Raw genomic sequence first — 8,251 nt, 5'->3', positions numbered from 1 at the left:
AGTGTGAAGGCTGTATTGTAGGTAAGCATGGGAGAAGGGAGATATTGTTGTGGATATCTTTGGAAGATATAATCTGAAAAACCAGGACTAAGTTTATTTAAATTATGTACCCAGAGAACTCCCAGGCTCAGAGGCCTCCGCTCAGAATGAGCTCAGGTTCTGGTTGATGTATATAGTTATCATGATGCCCCAAAAAGTACAAAGCCTCCTGACAACAATCCCCAAGAGTGGTGTCTTTAAGAATAGAGTGGAATTTCCAGTCTTGCCCATGTGGTGCAATGAAAAGAATACTCCACATTCTAGCCTCAGCTGTCAGATAAGGCCACCTTCCCTTGATTACAATAAGCACATCAACCAGCCCCAACCTTCTTTCCCCACTGGGAAATCCTGAAAAAGACTTAAAGGAGAGAGAGTAAAACTGAGTTTGTGGTCTACAAGGAGGATTTATTTCCTTCTCTGCTTGTGGGATTAGGGAATGAAGTACTTTCTTGTCCCAGAAGCAGCAAGCAGGGCTCTAAAAGAATCACTTTAAAGCATGGGTGTGTCTGTAAGACGGGAACATGGACACTTCCCTTGCTGAGTTTCAGAACCTAAAGACCCACTTTTATGGCATTGTCTGGGGAGAGTGTGTTGAAAGGGAGAGCCTTTTGGAACCCTAAGAACATGACACATTGTAAAAAATAATAATAATAAAGGAAGAAAAGATTGCTTACTAAGTGTTCCCTGGATTTTGTATATAGATGCAAACTTAGAGGCCAATGCTAGATTTTGTGAAGACGCAAGGACTTTGGAGTAGCTTTCACCAGAAGGGCTTGACAGCACCATGGTGGGGGAAGGCTGGAGGATGGGAGAAATGTCCACCAGTCTTGAGAGGGTATGCAAGGACATCAGTGTTGCTGAGGAGGAAGAGGAAAGAAATTGAAAGAGAGGAAGAATGGGAAATGTGCGAGGAGAGATCCTACTACAACCCTCTAAAAGCAAAGCAACTTCAGCCGTAGGTAGGGCCTAGTCAGCACTGAGGGAGAAGAAAAGATAGCTTTGAAACAAACTTGGGAATGAAGATTTGAAATAAGCTGTACCAAATTTTGTAATATTTTGGACTCTAACATACTGAAATAAGGCTTCACAACCCGAAGAGACAAAAGAGTTAAGGAATCTGATCAAGATGCACTAGATGAAAATTTGAGACTTAAAGTTGATTCTGGAATGGGTTAAGACATTTAAGGAGGTTGGAGAATGGTGACTATATTTTGTGCTTGTAAAGGACATGAATTAGAGGTAACCAGAGGGTGGACTCTCATGGGTTGAACTATAACCTCAAAAAGATATATTGAAAGTCTCACCCCTGGTATGTGTGAATGTGATCTTATTCAGAAATAGTCATTGCTGGATTATCTAATGACTGACGTTCTTATGAAGAGAGCAGTTTGGGGACACACAGAGACATAGAAGAGACACAGGGAAGAAGGCCATGTGGAGGCAGAAGCAGATATTGGAGTTATGCTACCACAAGCCAAGAAACGCCAAGGATGAGCAGCAAACCTCAGAAGCTAGAAGAGGCAAGGAGAGAATCTTCTTTAGAGCCTTCAGAGGGAGCATGACTTTGTCAACACTTAGTTTTCAGACTTCCAGTTTTAGAGCTGTTAGAGAATAAATTTCTGTTGTTTTACGTCATTTGGCCTATAGTAATTAGTTATGGCAGTCCTAGGAAACTAATACAATGCAGGATTCCATTTATAGCAAATCCTAGAAAATACAAACTAGTCCCTGATGACAGAAATTAGTTTAGTAGTTGGCTGGAAATATGAGTGTGGGGAGAGGGGTGGCAGAAGTGGAGGCGGTTGAAGGAAAGGTTTACAAAGGAACATGAGGAAATTTGGGGGATGATGGATGTATTTGTTATCTTGATTTTGGTGATGGTTTTATAGGCATATAGCTATATCAGAACTTAGAAAAGTATGCACTTTAAATATGTGCAGTTTATTGTAGGTCAGTTATACCTCAATAAAGCTATTAAAAATGTCATTTCTGGGGAGTTGAACTGGGTTTGGAATGAAAGCTAGTGAAACAATAAACAACACAGAATGTATCTTCCTTCTTTTTCAATGTTGCAGTTTATTTTTTTCCAAGGGAAAAAAACATTGCACTTCATTAAATTCTTGGAAATTATCTCTTAAGTGGACTTAAATAACTTAGCATTAATCTCCCTTGGGCACTTTCGCATTGTCCATTTATGGCAGCTTTATCCTAACATTTTACTTTGGCTGGGTTCTATTCATTTTTTTATCAAGCTCGGTAATTAGAAGTCCATTCAAAATTGCATTTCTATTATTCTGTGAGAAACATTTTCTAATGTGCTGTTATAGTGTCAGGTATAATTCAGTTAGTAGAAACTTTGTCGTGATCAATGCTCCTTAACGACAACTATTTCACTCTACTGAGGGGCAGAGAAAGCTAACTAGCTTTCTATTAAGGTAAGGTGAAAGGTGGGAATTAACACCTGCTTTTTTCTTGATCCAGGTCTGACAGTGCTGCATCACCTAAATACATTAATGGTCTTTGCAAAATATTTTTCGTGATTTGATTATTTATGGTAGGCAAAATGGAGGCCAAAAAGGAGAATTAAAGCTTCGTAATATTTCACATTGTTGAACAGTTTCTTTCTTCTCCTTAAAACCTTTAATGAGAAAAGTCTCATCTAGTTCTCTTCTGATTTCTTTGGCGGTTCATGTCAAATTCCTTTGTGTTCCTCATTCTCTTCCTCTCTATTTTCTTTTAAACATACCTCTATACTTTGTCTATAGATGACCTCATCTAAGTCAATGGCTTCTGGCCCTCACCAACCATTACCACTTACAGTTCACTTGTACATACAGGTACCTAAAGTGTATTCTGTTTGCACGTCTCACCTCCATGTAGTGAGATCCACCTCATCCTCCAAGTGTCAACTCCATAAAACTAAACACCTTAGCTATTTCTGCTCCTCTTCCCTTCATAGGTAATACTTTGCATGTCTTTTACTTTGTTTCAGTTTAGTATCTCTTCTATTGCTCCCTTCCTTTCCAAACCAATCAGTTCCATTGTATTTCCACTACACATCACAATCCAATTACTAGACTGTAAACTGCTACCTGTATAAGCATACCTCAGAGATATTTTGGATTCAGCTCCAGACCACTGCAATAAAACAAATATTGCAATAAAGCAAGTCACATGAATTTTTTGTTTTTTTACTGCATATGAAAGTTATGTTTTCACTATACTGTAGTCTAATAAGTGTGCAACAGCATTATACTAGAAAACAATCTGCATACCTTAATTAAGAAATACTTTATTGCTAAAAAATGCTAGCCATTATCAGAGCCTTCAGTGAGCCATAATATTTTGTTGTTGGAGGGTCTCACCTACAAGTTGATGACTGCTGACTGATCAGGGTGGCAGTTGCCAAAGTTTAGGGTGGCTGTGGCAGTTTCTTAAAGTAAGACAACGATGTGTTTTTGACACATCAGTTGACTCTTTCATGAACCATTTCTTTGTAGCATGTGATCCTGTTTTATAGTATTTTGCCCACAATAGAACTTCTTTCAAAATTGGAGTCAATCATCTCAAACCCTGCCTCTGCTTTATTAACTAAGTAAACCACTTTCTTTGTTCTTCCATAAGAAACAACACCTCATCGGTTAAATTTCTATCAAAAAATTGCAGCAATTCAATTACATCTTCAGGTTCCACTTCTAGTTCTCATGCCTTTTCTATTTCTACCACATGTGCCGTTATTTCCCCCACTGAAGAACTGAACCCATCAGGCATCCATAAAAGTTGAAATCGACTTCTTCCTGACACTTACTAACGTTGATCTCTTCTCATGAACGTTCTTAATGGCATCGAGAATGGTGGATTCTTTCCATAGTGTTATATCTACAATTATAATATCATACAGAATAAATTTACCATGCTAAAAAGACCTGTGCTTTACTCATGCTATGCCCCTGTGCCCCTGCACCTCTAGCAAACACTGATCTTTTTACTACCATTGTACTTCTGTTTTTCCCAAAATGTCATCTAATTGGAATCATGTAGTATGTAGCCTTTTCAGACTGGCTTCTTTCACTTAGCAAAACACATTAAGATTTATCCATCCTGTGTGTGGATTAATAGATCATTTATTTTGATTTCTAAGTGGTATTCCATAGTATCAGTGTACCAAAGTTTGATTATACATTCTCCCATTGACGTACATCTGGATTGCTAACAGTTTTTGGCAATTATGAATAAAACTGCTATAAACATTTGCATGGTGGTTTTAGTATAGAAAGAAGTTTTCAAAGAACATAATGACTGGCTCATATTTAAGTCTGTATAAATTTTATAATACCTGCCAAACTGTCTTCAAAAATGACTGTACCATTTGCTTTTTCGCCAGCGGTAAGTGAGAGTTCCTGTTGCTGCACTTCCTTGTCAGCATTTGGTATTGTCAGTGTTTTGGACTTTACCCATTCTAATAGATGTTTAGTGCTACTTCATTGTTGTTTTAATTTACACGTCTCTAATGACCAATGTCGGGGAGCATCTTTTCATATGCTTATTTGCCATTCGTATGTCTTCTTTGGTGAGGTTCCTGTTCAGATCTTTTGGTTTTTTTTTGGAAGATTGTTTCTTGTTGAGTTTTAAGAGTTCTTTGTATATCTGGATATAAATCTTTGATCAGATATGTGCTTTAAAATATTTACTTTAATCTGAGGCTTATCTTCTAATTCTATTAATACTGTCTTTTATAGGGTAAAAGTTTTTAATTTTAATAAAATTTTACTGATTAATTTTTTCTTTCATGGATTGTGTTTTTGGTATGTTATATCTGAATACTCATCACCAAACACAGTCATCCATATTTTCTCTTCTTTTCTTCTAGATGTTTTATAGTTTTGAATTTTTCTTTAAATCTGTGATTCATTTTGAGTTAATTTTTATGCGAAGTATGAGGTCTGCATTGTGGTTTTTCTTTTTTTTGTATATGGATATCTGATGGGAGCATCGCTAGCTGAAAAACGTCCTTTCTCCTTTAATTACCTTTGTACCTTTGTCAAAAGTCAGTTGACTATATTAGTGTGGGCCAGTTCTGCACTATCTATTCTGTTTTATTAATATGCGTATATATTACGCTTTCACTGGTACCATGCTGTCTTGATTAATGTAACTTTAGATTAAATATTGAAATTGGATAATGTGAATTCTCCAACTTTTTTTTTCAGAATTATGTTGGCTATTCTAGTACTTTTGCCTTTCCACATAGATTTTAAAATTTATTTTTTAATATATCTACAGAAAGAGCTTGCTGGGATTTGGATTGTGATTACACTGGATCCATAGATCAGTTGGGAAGAATTTTAACAATATGATATTTTTAACAGTATAAAGTCTTCCAATTCATGAATATGGACTATTTATTTTTGTTTATTTAGATTTTTAATTTCTTTCATTGATGTTTTATAGTTTTTTGCATACAGATCATGCTCATATTTTGTTAGGTTTTTATCAAAGTATTTTTGTTTTTTAAAAATAAAATTCTCTTAAAATTTTTATAACATTTAATAACAAATTATTAAACTTTTAAACACTTTTCATTAAATTTTTGTTTTAAAGATTAAACTTATTTCAAAAGTATTCATGTAAACGAATCAGACATAAAGTTTTTATAACAAGCTTCTTAAATCTTTTTAATATTTATCTTCTTTCTTGGGATGATGGTAGTATAGTAGAATTGCTATAATAGTATTTAAGTTTTCTTATTCTTACTAAAATTAGCTATATTTAGGATTAATAGTTATTGGAAAACGTTGATTTATATAACTATTATGGTAAGATAGAAAAATGGTACTTTATTTTTCAATTTTATATGGACTATTTTATAGTAAAAAACTATTTGTTACCAAAAACATTTGTTACTAAAAATTCTAAAAGTAATACTTAGTCCCCAAATGAACTTTATATTCTAAGATTTTTTTATTTTAATGATATTAATATAACAATTATTAACTTTATTCACTGAGTTCTCTCTCATCACTGAAATGTTTGTTTGTTTGTTTGTTTGTTTGTTTGTTTGTTTGTTTAATCCTTGGGCATTTGGATTATCTGATGTTGAGAGGCCTCCTGAACTAGAGGTTTTAGAAAAAAAGCCTGTGAAAGTGTATGTGGGGTGGGGATGGGGGGGGTCCCCCTATGACTGTTCGTACCCGGTTTCCAGCATTTTGTCAAAATTATTTTTTTAATGTTCATGGCAGTTTATTACCAGCTTCTTCTCTAAGTAACCATTTCAGGAGCTGTATCTTTCTGGATGCGCCTGGCTCTCCAGATTTCAGCCTGGTGATATGTCCTGCAACCTGTTTTCTGATAGTTTCAAGTCCTTGACTTTCAGTTCAGTTTTTTCTTGTTCTAAGTACGAAAGTAACCCAAACTCTTTGCATGTTGAAGCTAAAACCAGATGCCAGGTTTATACATATTGTCTGCTTTGCAGCTATATTTCCTGGAGAATTTAATCTGTAAATTGGTCATGCTCTTCATTTCACCTTTTTTCTAATAATATCTTATTGAATCTATTTTTGTTGTCACTCCAAGGTGATTGAGTTGAATTTCCTTAGATTATTAGCAGAAAGTTCCTGTGGTAGGTCAGGGAGGGAGAGGCCTGGGTAGTATTTCAAACCTTTCAGCTCAGAGGCTCTTAAGTTGCTGTAGCTACAGCCTGTTTCCATAGAGATGGCGCTTCTGTAGAGGGGCTGCCTCTAAACGTCAGAGTGTATGTAACCTGGCTCAGGAGGACTCCTCGTGACACTGCTGGGGCTGCCAAGTTTCACAAGCTGACTCGGAAACAACCGTCATCAAGGGACTGCTACCCACCAGAGTAATGGCTCACTTTTAGTGGAGTATTTTCCAAGCGCAACCCACTGTGCTCCCATGGGCACTTTCTGCAACTTCTTTCTCCACTTCCTGTAAAGTTAGAGTTCCGTTGCACCTAAGCTCTTTTCACATCATTTTTGTCACCAGGCCCTCTCTTTCAGAAAGTGGAGATTTGCTGAATATTCTAGAAATCCCTCAAATATACTATCCTTCTCTGTTGCACCATCGCAGCCTCTTGTGTTCTGGCTTGGACTATGGTATCATTTACATGCATTTTAGAGATCGTTGATTTCGAGGGGCATAGTCTCTTTGAAAATGAGAGAAAGACAGATTTATTATTTTTGTTTTCCTGGAGTAAAACAGGAAGATTCAAAATTAAGCTCCTGCCATATTTCTATGTTGTTTATTGAAACCCCCACAAATCAGACATTACTTTAAATTTTAATTAAATTAACATTTTGTTAAATGTATCCATATGTTTGCCAATTTTTCAATTTCTGTACTTGTTATTCTTCTTGTAGTCTAGGCTTTTCCTTTGGACTCATTTTACTTATTCCTGTAGCTTTTTCTTTAGAATTGTCTCTGCACAGTTTCTACTGAAAGTAAAGTCTCAGAAACTATGAAAGGTAACTTTCTTAACATGATAAAGGATATCTAAAAAAAAAAAACTTTAGTAAACATTATACTTAGTGATGAAATATTGAACACATTCTCCTTGAGTTCAGGGACATAACAAGGAAGCCCACCTTCCTTGTGACCTGTTCTATTCAACATTGTTCTTTGAAGCCTTAGCCAGTAAAATAGGGCAAGAAAAATAAAAAATTAATAAATAGAAAGTACAAGCATTGGAAACAACAAAGCACAACTGTAATTATTTATATATCATATAATACTATACATTAAAAATTCAAAAGAATATGTAAACAATTAGAATTTATAAGTAAGTTTTATAAGGCAGTTGAATAAAGGCCAATATATAAAAATTAATTTTATTTCTACATGCCAGTATCAAATGCTAGAATATGAAAGTTATTGTATTATGAAAAGTTAAATATCTAAGAATAATTCTAACAGATTATTCAAGGCCTTTATACTGAAAATTATAAAATATTTCTGAGAGAAATTGAGATGTAAATAAATAGATAAGTATTCCACATTTATGAATTGCATTATTAAATATTGTTGGCATTTCAATTTCACACAAATTAACCAATAGATTGAGTGTAATCTCAACCTAATTTCCAGCTTCTATTTTAATGGAAAATAACAAGCCGGTATTATCATTTATTTGAAAATGGAAAGTACCTCTAACAGTGAAGAACATCTTGGAGATGAACTAAGTAAAACGACTTACACTATG

Source organism: Rousettus aegyptiacus, unplaced genomic scaffold (genome assembly GCF_014176215.1).
Source record: "Rousettus aegyptiacus isolate mRouAeg1 unplaced genomic scaffold, mRouAeg1.p scaffold_m13_p_8, whole genome shotgun sequence".
NCBI lineage: Eukaryota > Metazoa > Chordata > Mammalia > Chiroptera > Pteropodidae > Rousettus > Rousettus aegyptiacus.
This window is presented reverse-complemented; position numbering follows the sequence as displayed.